Raw genomic sequence first — 13,079 nt, 5'->3', positions numbered from 1 at the left:
CTATTTGGAGCCCTTTTATGTTTGCATCTTTTCTTTTGCTGTTGCTAGGCATTCTATTACTAAATTGAAGAGAAGTGGAGAGAGTGGACATCCTTGTCTTGTTCCTGAGTTCAGAGGAAATGGCTTTAGTTTTTCAGCATTAACTATAATGCTGGCTGTAGGTTTGTCATATACAGCCTTTATTGTATTTAGGAATGTTGACTGGATTCATAGTTTTTACAGAGCTTTCATCACAAAGGGATGTAGGATTTTGTCAGTGCTTTTTCTGCATCTATTGAGATAACCATGTGGTTCTTATCCTTGCTCTTGTTGATGTGATGAATTTTATTAATTGATTTGCATATATTGAACCAGCTTTGCATCCCTGAAATGAATGCTCTTTGATCGTTGTGTATGATTTTTTGGATGAATTGTTGACATCGATTGGCTCAAATTTTGTTGAGGAGTTTTGCATCAATGTTCTTCAAAGAATTGGGTCTACAGTTTTCTTTCTTTGATGAGTCCCTATCTAGTTTTGAGATAAGGGTTCTGATGGAACCATAGAATGAATTCTGTAATGAACTTTCTCTTTCAATTTCATTGAAGAGTTGGAGGAATATTGGTGTGAGCTCTACTTTGAAGGCCTTATAGATTTCCGCTGTGAATCCATTTGGTCCTAGGATTTTCTTAGATGTGAGGACTCATTGCTGTTTCTAATTCTATGCTTGATATGGGCATGTTAAGTTGATTTAACTCATCTTGTTTGTTTCAGAATGTTAAGATTTGCTAGGAAAAGGTGCATTTCTGCCAGGTTCTCAAAGTTATTTGCATAATGGTTTGAAAAGTATTCCCTTATCATTTTTTGAATCTTGGTTGTTTTTGTGATGATGTTTCCATTTGCATCTCTGAGTTGATTTTTTTTTTAATTTGGGTGAGTTTTTTTCTTTTTCTATAAAGGTTTGCTTAAGGGTCTGTCAATTTTGTTAATTTTTTCGAAGTAACAACTCTCTGTTTTGTTGATTCTTTCTCTGATGTTTTTGGTTTCTAATTCATTTAATTCTTCTTTCCATCTACTGGATTGGGGTTTATCTTGCTGCTCTTTTTCAAGGAGGTTTGGATGTCTTATTAAATTGTTGGTTTCAGATCTCTCCAATTTGTCCTTGTAGGACCGCAAAGCTATAAACTTGCCTGTGAGTACTGCATTCGCTGTGTCCCAGAGGAGCTGGTAATTTGTGTGTTCATTTTGTTTTAATATCATGAACATTTGCATTTCCTTTCTAATCTCTTCCATGACTCATTGGTGATTCAACAGTGTGTTGTTCAGCCTCCATGTAGTACAGGACTTTCTTCATTGGCTTTTGGTGTTGAGTTCTAATTTTATTCCCTTGGATGCTGTTTCTTGGCTTTTACTGTGGTCTTGTTGGTTTCCTATGTGTACGACACTTTTGTCTTTTTTATGGCTAGTTTGGTGGAGATCTATAGTTTCAATTTTTCTTTGCTATGGGAGGTTTTTATTTGACCTCCAGTTATGAAGAGGAGTTTAGCTGTGTACAGTATTCTTGGTTGATAGTTGTTTGTCTTTAGCGCATGGCATACACCATTCCAGGCTCTTCTTGCTTTAATCGGCTCTGCTGAGAAATCTGGGATGATTCTAATTGGTTTCTGTTTATAGGTGATTGTTCTTTTCTCCTTGAGATCTTTAAGGCTCCATTCCTTGGTCTGAATTGATCCTGTGAAGGTTATAATGTGACAGTGGGATGTCTTGTTTTGATCTGGTCTATTTGAGGTTCCATAAGCTTCTTGCATCTGAATAGGCCTATCTTTTTGCATTTTGGGGAAGTTCTCTGCTAGAATTCTGTTAAATAAATTTTCTAGAACATTAACTTCTGTCTCTAGGTGCTCCTTTACACCCATTATCCTAAGATTAGGCCTTCTGATGGTGTCTTCCAAATGTTGAATAGATCTATCATATTTTTTTGTACTTGATTTGGATGGTTGTATGTTCTTTCTCTATATATGTAGGCTGTCTTCAATCCCCAAGATTCAATCTTCTGCATGGTCTAACCTACTGTCAAGACTTTCTACTTTGTTTTTTATTACTTTTCCTTCTAATTGGTCAGCTTTGATGGCTTCAAATTCTTTGTTGGAGCTTTGTTTTAGATATTGTATGAACTTCTTTACTTCCTTAATTTGGTGTTCAGTTTCTCAAATCACATAGTTGATTGGTTATGGTTTCCCTGGACACCCATTCTTTCTGTCTTGCTCCTTTCAGCATTCCATTTGTGATCTCCCTCACTTCTTTCACCTGTCTGTTTATGGATTCCATGAATGCCTCTATTGATCTTTGTCTATTCTCATCCTGCTCTCATAATCCCTGTATTACTCTTTGATTAGTTTCGTCAAGTTCACGCATTTCTAGTAATTCTCTTTGGCTGTGCTCAGCCTGCTCCCTCATCTCCTGTATTTCTCTTTGACTCTTCTCAACCTGCTTATGCAATTCCTGCATTAATCTTTAAGTAGCTTCCTATTGCTTAAAAGATTCCTGTATGAATTTTGATTGCCTCCTCTCGCTCCCTATCATGCTCACACTGAGTCCTTTGCAAGTTTTCAATCATTTCATTCACCATGTTTACCAGTAGCATTGGTACAGGTTTTTATGGATCTCCTCTGGATTATTCATTAACAATTCTGTCACCTGCTTAACAGAGTGGGAGTTGAGATACCTGGACTTGCCATTTTTATTGTGCTTTTAGGCTTGTTCTGCCCATTTGGTATGAAAGTAACACCAATTGTGTGCTAGAACACTATTTTAAGGCAAGCATCAACCAGAGTCCTGTGGTTGCACAATCAAAATAGCTGCAGATACAATCTAATTCAAAAGATACAATCTATTGAACATAAAACAACTATGTATTAAGGGGCTACAAACAGCAAAAAAGGATTTGGCAATCCAGAAATTATTAGCCTTAGGGAGAAATGTTCGGACAAATAGGACTAGAGGGATGTGCAGGGATAAAAGGAGAGTAAATTTAACCAATTCCTAATCTCAGAGAGGGAAAAGGATTAGACAGAATGACAGTAGAGAAATAAAAAAAAAGAAAATTGGAAAAACAAAAATTAAATTTATGAAGTGAAACACTTAATAATTACGTACTTTTAAAGAAATGATATTGAGAGAAGAAAAGGATAGGATGAGAGGAGGGGAGGGATAGAAAGGAAACATTAAAGCAAAAAAATAAGAAAAAAATAAAATTAGTTACTTGATAATTATGTAGGCATAAAGAGATGATACTGCTCTTAAAGAAGTTAAGCCTAAGAGGTTGTGAATTGAGTAATAAATTTCTGGATTAAGTATGTACACAATGGTGGATAAGATCTAATAATTGACTACAGGTATATAAAAGAATGAGCACAACAGCAATTAAGTCTTGTAAAAAAAAAAAAGAGAGAAAAAAATGAAAACAATAAAAAAGGCCCAAAAGGTCAAAAAAGATTAAACACACCCACATATACATATACACACACACACAGACACACACACACCAAAAATAAAAATTATGAGAAAAAAGTTTAACAGAAAATATTTTTTTAAAATAAAAATTTAAGAAAAGTTTCAAAGAAGAGTTCCTTAATTTTTTTGGTGGGGGCTGAATGGGAAGACCCTGTATCTCCTCTGTGTCCATAACAAGTCTCTTGGTGGAGTCTTGGGTCTGCTTGTGGTGTTTGGTTTTCTATGGCTTGATTAGTTTCTTAAGTCAGTTTGGGCCGGCAGAAAATGCTCTGTGTTAGGCATGTTTTTTGATCCTCCTCCCAGGCTAGTTCAGTGGGAGGGAGATCTGCTTGGAGTATCACAAAAGAGGGAGATGGCTGTTTCCTCTACTTTGGAGATGTTGTGATGAGGCTAGGTTCTGTTTAGGGTTGAGGTCTTTCAGCTGAGGGGTTAAATCCTGAGACACTCACAGAGCCCAGCTTGGAGCTTTTCTCGGGGTTTATGTTTACTGAATTTCAATTGTTTGTCTAGGCTGTTTTAGGGAGGGGCAGTCTCTGGCTGTGTTTACCTGGTGAAGAAAGTCACTTCTCTGTGGGCAGAGTTTTTCCTGCCTGGGTGGGATGACTTTCTCCGGGGAACGGACATCATAACTGACATCATAACTGACATCATAAACCTATTGTGTGATCGTGGTATTTCCCCTGCCAGGTAAGTATGGGAAGGGATGGGAAGAGGAAACAAAGGAGGAGGCTATAATGCTTGATAAGAAATGTACACATTATCTTGCCCATGTAATGGTAAACCCTCTCTACAGTATTTTCACAATAAAAAAACCTATTGTGACTTATTATAACATCGTAAATCTACTGTGACCTCATCACCATTATGTCATCACCAACTAAGTATAACATGAAAATATTATTATCACTCAATATTGTGACATCATATTGCCATTGTGATATCATTGTTCCATTGGGTTTTTCAAACCTATTTTGACCTCATAACATTTTACAAAAATCGTGGCCTTTGAGACTATTAACTTCTGAACTTGTACACTTATAATGCATGAAACACAAGGCAATCCAATGAGGCACATTGAAGATAATTTTATTTAGACTAGAAATGAGCCTGCATTTACCTTGTCCTGTGCTGTACACTCAGTGAGAGCCCAGCCCTAACCACCAAACCTCAGACGTCCAATAAGCATAGTTAATTGATTTGCAAAACACCAACCCCCCAAATTACCATCTCCACGCTCCAAACTTCAATAGGTAAGGCTTTTTCCTTTTCCCTTATTCCTTCCTTTTTATAGACCTTTCCTTCATTTCCCTTTTTCCCTTCCATCACTTCCTTCTTCTCTTTAGGCCTTTCCACTACACTTCTCTGGCCTGGTGGCCAATTGGCTTCCTTCCCCTCCTGCTCGCCATCAAATTCCTCTTCTCCCAGGTCTTTCCCCTCCTGCTGTCTCACCACTTCCTTTGTTGAAGTCTTCCCTTGATTTTCTTCAATTCCATTGCTCTGACCATGCAGCCTATATATAGGTTAAACCCCTCCATCACTCCAGTGGGTTTCCTACCTAACAGTTTTCAACCATCACTTCACAAACTGCCTGTTCCCCAATCAATTCTTCACAGCTCATCCTGTGAGGATGACATCCTACCCCCTCTAGTAGCATGCCCTGCTCACTTGTGTGGCATGCCCCATGCACTCCAGTGGGCCAGGTCATGGCGCAACATTGATTAGTGGGCCCTGCTCATTATTAGGACCATGCTGCTTTATGTATCCACCACTGTTTTTCATGTCCAATCAAATCCTTGATTCCTTCTTACCAAATCCTAAGTGTCGTTGGTGCCATGGTTTGTCCCAGTTGGTATTCAAGGAGGTTTGAACTCAATTCCTGGGCACTGTCCCTGAGCACTTCTGCTCAAGTGTAGCACTTTACCACTTTGAGTTATAAAAACTCTTGCAGTGTTTTCTGGTTGGAGATAAGAGGCTCGAGCCAAGCTTCCAGCCTGGCTCTTTGCAGGTAAGTTGGGAGATGGAGACTTAGGGATTTTTCAGCCTGGGTTGGATTTGAATTGCAACCTTTGTCACGAAAACCCTTTGTTATTTCCAATTAAAGAAACAAAGAGATCAAATAGAATAAGTAGAACTTACCTGGTCCTTATCAAGAATTGACAAAATATTCTGCAATGACAAAACTTGTTAGATGGGAGAATCTTAACACAGATATGCCCAATATTTTAGAATCACGTAGTCAGTACTAGCCTAAACAACACAAAACAAAAAAGACAAAACTCAAATCCTAAAATTTTAGAAAATGTTTAGACATCTTTGCTAACAAAGCACATCAGATGGTTGGGTCTCAGTTATCAGAGTCTGTGAAAAGAGCAAGTTGTTAGCAAGGCACATTTGAATAGATGGATGAAAGAGAAGAAAGCTTGGTGGAAGGGTAAAGATTGGAGGGGGCCAAATCTTTCACCCACCATTTGGCCAAGATGGCAAACTCAAGATGACAAATTTCTAAAAAAAATGCAAGGAAAACCTGAACAAAAAATCAAGCCTAGTTTGGCTAGCCTTTTAGAGGGAAACTAGAATGGGTCCCCTGGACCCAGGCCATTTTGCACGCTTCATGGCACAATACCAATAGTTGTAGAAAAGAAAGGGAGAGATATAGAAAGTTTGACATGATTAAGAGAGAGCAAAGAGATTCTGAAAGTGAACAGACTATTGACCATTTACCATTGCAGAGGCAAAAATTGTCTAAATCTGAGAAAAGCATTAAAAAAATTAGGTGCTCTGGCTATCCAGGAAGCGCATGAGGCATTTTAGAGGGTTTCATGGCTCGGGCATGACTCGTAGCACCCCGTTAAATGTGTAGGAGAGTCAGTCTGGTGAGGGAAGGAGAGCGGACCAGGCAGAAGCGATGTCCCTGCTTCCCCTAGAGCTCTAGAGAGAAATGGCCAAGACCCCATAACCAAGCATTCTCGGGTTCAGAGGTGACCAGCCTTTCTGCTAAAGTCCATAGGAGCTCTCTGGCATGTCGCCACATCTGAACAGAGATTGAGCAACAGAAAGCCGTAGAGAGAAGTTTCACTCACCAGAGAAGAGAAGTGGTGTGGACGTGGATCTGAAGGCCAGAAATGGTATTGGTGAAAAGTCTCGCGTGGTGTCTCAATGCAGTTTAGTTCACAGAAAAGGGGTGGTTAGGAAATTCTAACATTTCCAACTCAAAAAGACCATCTGAGTCACAGCATCAAATGTAATATTACATAGGTAGGTTTCATTCAGTAGCCTATGAAGAGAATACCACACACTATTAAGGCAGGCAAAGAAGTTTATTTACCGAACTGCTGCCCCCACCATACACGGTGGAGAAGCAGGGCCAAAAAGGAAAGGGGGGATAGCAATTTGTATTTCTGTAGAAATTCATCCATCTCTGCTAGGTTTTCCTTCCTTCGTGAGTAGAATCTGGAATTATTTCCTTATGATTGTCTTGGATATTTGTTGTAATTTTTCCTGTGGTATCTCTGATAATATCGATTTGGGTCTCCTCTCTTATTTTGTTAGTTACTCTTGCCAGTGGTCTATCAGAATTATTGACTTTTTTCTTAGAAACAGTTTTTTGTTTTATTAATTTTATTCATAATTTTCTCAATCGCTATCTCATTAATTTCAGCTCTTATTTTGGTCATCTCTTTCTGTCTAGCAACTTTAGGTTCAATTTTTTTCTTGTTTCTGTACCAATTTTAGTTGTATCATAAGATTGTTTACTTGGCCTCTGTTTTCTTGATATGTGCACTGAGAGCAATACATTTGCCTCTCAGGACTGCCTTCATTGGGTCCCATAGGTTTCTTTGTGATGTTTCTTCATTTTCACTGAATTGTAAGAACTTTTTAATTTCTTCTTTAGCTTTTTTGTGACCCAAGTATTGTTCAACTTAGTGCAGTTTAATTTCCATGTGTTTAAGTTTTTCTGCTTTATGTCTTGTTATTGAGAACCAGTTTGATTCCACTATGATCAGATAGAATACAGGGTATTATGTCGATCCTCTTGTATTTGCTTAAATTCCTTGTATGAACTAAGAAATGATCTATTGTAGAAAAAGTGAAGGGGTTGGCAAGAGTTAGACCTGCTGGTGTGAATGCCTGTAATTGTAAATACTCAGGAGGCTCAGATCTGTGTATTCAGCTTCAAAGCCAGACCAGGCAGGAAAGTTCATGAGGCTATTCTGGGGTCGTTCAGCACCACACCCTGCATCATGTCTGGGGTTGTTCACCACCTTTGCCACCATGGGCTGGGCTGGGCTGGTTAGGCAAGCCGGTGTGAAGAGGCGCTCCACCCTACCACGAGTCAGGTGTTAACCAGTGCTGCTGCCTCAGGCTGGGCTAGGCTGCTTATGTGGGCCAGTATAGAGAGGCACAAACAGGCATGGGTCTGGAGTTGTTCACTGCAGCTGTCCCTGCCACAGTTATCACTGCCGCCCCAGGCTGGTCTGGGCTGTTCCTGTGGGCTAGTGACAAGAGGCATTGTGCACAGAGTCTGGGTGGTTTGCCACTATTGCCAGCTGCTGCTGCTGTTCCAGGTTAGGCTAGGCTGTTTACACCAGCAGGACAGAGGTGCCACACCGCAAGTCTAGGGTCATTCGCCCCTGCTGACAGCTGCTGCTGCTCCTGACTGGGTTGGGCTTCTTGCACCAGCCAGGCAGATGTGCCATGCCAGGGAGGGTGAGGGGAATCTTCAGGCCGATTCTGTCTTCTGAGATTTCCGTTTGTATTCTCTGGATTGGCACTGGACCTTAGGAGTCTTCTGTGATTCTTGGGATGTTTGGGGGTGTGTGGTCCGCTGAGGGTCCAGAGCCAAGCCACTTAAGCAACCTGGCACAAAGTTCCACCACTTAAGCTGCTCAGCGGAGAGCCCCATCACCATCAAGGGCTGGAGGAAGGGTCTTCACATTTTATTGTCTGTGTAGGTTTTTCCCTTTTCTTTTTTCACTTTCTGTATCTCTCTGAGTAATCGCCTTTTTTTGTGGTTCACTTGCAGAAATGGAGCATTGAAATCCAAACTCTGTATTTTGTTGGGGAGAGCTGTGGTGTTTCCCTGCTGTTCCATCGCCATTTTAGCCCCTCCCCTTTAGGTGGAGTTTTTCTTAGGTGGCCGGTGAGCCTTGGTTACCAAAGGATAGGTGCGTAAAAGAATATGTTGTAAAGCCTGCAGATTGTAGCTAGATATTTCTGTTAATATAGCCTTCCCAAATTTAGGAAACAAAGGGGGTGGTCCACCTTAAAGTATTTCAAAGGGATTAAATCGTTTAACATAAGGGCTACACCTTGCTCGAATGTGAGCAAAGTGGAGGAGGCTCACCTAGGCATGGACAGTCTCTGTATTTAATTTAGTTTCCTTTGAGGGCATATTCATTCTTTCTAATGCTTTAAACTCTCAGTTCTATAAATGGATTGTAACTTCCAATTTATTCCTAGAGTGTTAGTTAATAATTGAGAACTTGGGCCATGAGTGCAGGGACTCTTTGGACCCCACAGCTAATGGTAAGCCAAATCAAGGAATTATTACATGCTTCACCTTAGCCTGAAAAACTGTCCACTATTACCAACAGATACGAATACCCATACTTTCCAGGATTTACCTCTGTGAAGTCCACTTTCTCAAATTCACCATCTGAGGTTCCTCACATATGAATTCTTTCCATAGGTTCCAGCTTTTCAGAATTTACCTATTGGAAATTACCTACACACCTTACAAAGTATTGTCAGGCTAAGGCCCAACTGGTTTTCAGAACATTTTTAGGTAGTGGCCTCGGGAAATTTACCAGGGTGCACATATCTACATGTGAACTGAGAGAAAGCTTAAGCCTGTATGAATTTTTCACAAGTTCAGTGTCAACATTTGCACACTTGTTACAACTGATTTTTCTTCTTAATTTTAACGACTAGTAGTTCTACAGACTCCACTGGTTTTATAGAGTGATCTCCCAATCCACCTGATCAGTTCAGATGTTTCCCTGTATCTTAGGGTCTCTATTTTCTTTAATTCCTGTACAGTACTCTGAACCTTGGAGACTTCTTCCATTTTATTCTCCTCCTTTTCTCTCAAACTTGCTTTCAAGATCGCACTGTTCTCAATGTGCTCCTTAATCTCTAACTCTTTTGGCAGGGTTACAGGACTGAACAACTGCTGCTCCTTCTCACAACACCTTTGCTTGCTCTTCAGCTCCTCCCTTAAGTTCACAAAGGTACTATTGCAAGGTATTTTTTCCCACCTCCACCTGTTCCATTGGGACAGGATGCTTCTGCATTACATTTATGGTGAAGATCTCAGCAGTCTTTTGGGGCTTTTACTGTAGTAGTTTCTCTTTCTAGTTTTCAACTTCAGTGTATTTTTGTCACAGATCTTTCAACTGTTCCTTTAGCTCTTCTGTTTTTCTTCCTAATGCTCTTTCCCTTTCCCCAGCATTCCCTATCAGAGCATGTGGTCTTTTAACTGTTTTTGAAGAGTAACAATCTCTTTCTTGAGCCTGATATTTTCCTGTTTACTTTTCTTGGCCTCATCTTCTATGACACATCACTTCCCCGTCTTCTCTGCTAACTACTCATTCCTTCTTTCTGTAATGCTTTGAATTTCTGGTGACACTCTTCAAAGCTTATAATCAACATGTACTTCAGCCTAATACATTATTATATCAGGTCCAGCTCCTTTTTCATGGCCATGGTTTCTTAATGCAGCATCAGAATCTCTTCTTGGCCTCATTTGTGGTTAGCAAGATGGCAGCATTGGTGTCCTGTGCTTCTGTCAGCCGCTGATCTGTGGTCCCCTAATTTGCCTCATGCTCACCGAGGCTATTGTACTTGAATTTCATTTGATTTTGAGTGTTATCTAGGTTCCTTTTGAGGATTTTCTTCTCATTTTTGACTCTCACAAAGTCCTAATTTATATCTTCAAATCTTTTCTTCACATCAAATAATTCTCTCTGTTTTCTCCAGTGTGCTCTTCTATGTGCTTTTAATCTCTTGGTGGGTTTTGACCGGCACATATTGGTGATTCAGTCTTTTATAAACCTGTTTTTTGAGATAGAAGTGTGTGAATATTTTCTTTGTCACATTTCTTCTTAAGTTCAGAAGGCTGCTTTACAAATTGAACACAGTTGGAATTCAGAGCCCCATGCTTCTTTGCATATTTCTCAGAGATATGGACACATTTTCCAGATAGTTAATGTGATTACTTAACCTGTCATTTTCTATCTTTCTCCTCCTTGGAAATTCATTTTCCCAATGTCCATTTTGCTTGCAATGAGCACACTGATCTAGTCCTAGAGGTTCCCTACTGCCAGTTGCAACAGAATTGTACTGTCTTCGCCAAGGATTTCTTCATCCCTATTCTGGAGCTCCTACCAAAACTCAAACCCCCTTCTTAAACTCTTTTTTTCCAGGGTATCTCTGTTATCAAACACCCACTGAGCAACCACTTCCAACTTAAAATACACCTTTCCCTCAAAACCTTCTAACTTTTAAAGGTTTCTTCTAATATCTGGGGGTGACTGGGTAACAAAGCCATATTTAGGGCTCTTTGATTGTCCAGGGCTTCAAGATTTATAGGCTTATAGGTCTTATAGGCTTCTGGGAAAAGTTCCAGAAAAGCATTATGGTACTCACTGGGGAACTGTATCATCTCACTCACTTTAGATTGATGACTTGGCTTTCTAGCCACTGAGGTATTCCTGCTAATGGAACTTGGCAATAATTGGTAAGCATTTCCATACCTCGATCACTGTTAGTCTCAGCTTGGGTAAGTCTGGGGAAACACTTGCTCCAATTGGTCTGGTTCAATAGTGGGCCTACTGTCTGGTCCAAGGACCACCTTCTAGTCACCGAGCAGGATTCACTCCCTTTACTACCAGGTGAAAAGCACCTGTAAAATGTGCTGACACTTATCCCAGATGTGCTTCTTTGTGAAAATTGCTGTCGCTAATGAGGTAATGAGCCCCTGGTTTTTGTTTTTGTTTTTTTTTCTGAAAAGGATGGATTTTTCTGTTTCCAGTTATTCAGGTCACTAGTGGTAGAGGGAACATATATTAGAAAGGGGGCCTGCTCACCATCTCCTCCATATTCCTGTCTCAAGGGTAATAAGGCTAACATACCACATTGTGCCGCCTCAGGCTGGTAAAAGTAACCACTTTTGGTATGGGAGGACTTAACCTTAGAGGTGCTGATGGCAAAGAATAGGAGAGAGAGAGTACATCAGTGCATCTTCCTCTTTGGGACTCTATAACCCTGGGGGAGAATTTTTTGGATATGACAACTTTAGGCCTTGTTCTCCCATCCTGAGAAAAAGACTAAACAGAAGTAAATACAGGACACTGATAGAAACATCAGCATACACACAGAGACCAATAGCCACAGACACTTAACCCACATGTCCCACACCTTTCAATGTTGAACTCTACAGAAGGTCCAAGATGAGAGACGGAACATCCGAGATTGCCTCTTTAGGAGGTCACAAATGACCTCTGGAGGACATCACATATGTCCTCCCTAGGAGGCCTTAGATGACCTCTCATGGAGGTTCCAAATTGCTTCCCAAGGAGTGTCAGATGACCTCCAAAGGAGGTCCCAGATGTCCTCTCAATGAAGGTGAGATTACCTCTCAAGTATCTCAGATGGTCACTCAAGGAGGCCACATATGAACTCCAGAGGAGGTTCCAGATAACCCTGTTGAGAAAGCCACAGATAACCGCCAGTGAAGGTCATATATGGCTTCTCAAGGAAGTCCCAGATGATGTCCAAGACGGTCCTATTTTTCTCATCAAGGTAACCCGAGATGTCCATCCCAAAGATGACCTCATAAGTGGTCCTAGATTGCCTCTTAAGGAAACTTTTCAAGAGTTCTCAGGTAGCCTCCTGAATAAGCCCCAGATGACCTCTGGAGAAAGTCCAAGATGGCCCCTGAAAGCCCCAGATGACCTCCAGGGTAGGTCTCAGATGGCTTCTCAAGGAAGTTCCAGATGTACTCATGATGAGGTTCCAGATAGCTTCCCAAGGAAGCCCTACATGACCTCTCAAGGAGGTTCCACGTAGCTTCCCAAGGAAGCCCTACATGACCTATCAAGGAGTTCCCAGATGGCTTCACAAGGAAGCCACAGATGACCTCCAGATGGAGTCCCCAAAACAGGCTGGCAAACTTGCCCAGACATACCCCTAGAGGTACCTAAATGACATTTGTCCATGTTGGTCCTCTGGAGACAAACTTTTGAGGTAGACTCTCAACCCTGAAGGCTGACACTCTCACCTCACCTATGGGGATTTTTCCCTGGGGCGAAGGCCTGATGCCATCCAAATAGTTTATATCAATGGGGGTCTCCAAATATTAGAAACTCTATTGTTCAGGAGAATCCATCGAGACACAAAGGGCAAGCATTTTATCCCCTGTCCCTTTGTCTAGCCTTCACTGCAGACCTATACTTCCTTCAAGGTCTTTCCCTTTTTCCTTTCTACCAGTTCTTTCTTCTCTTCAGGCCTCTTCACTCTCCACAGGCCTGATCTTCTTTGCCTGGTTCAGTTGCCATCCTTTACCTCCTGCTCTACCTCAACTTCCTCT

The sequence above is a fragment of the Dipodomys merriami genome, unplaced genomic scaffold (assembly GCF_024711535.1).
Source record: "Dipodomys merriami isolate MVZ:Mamm:240054 unplaced genomic scaffold, mDipMer1.0.p SCAF_492, whole genome shotgun sequence".
Lineage (NCBI taxonomy): Eukaryota > Metazoa > Chordata > Mammalia > Rodentia > Heteromyidae > Dipodomys > Dipodomys merriami.
Note: the sequence above shows the minus strand (reverse complement) of the source record.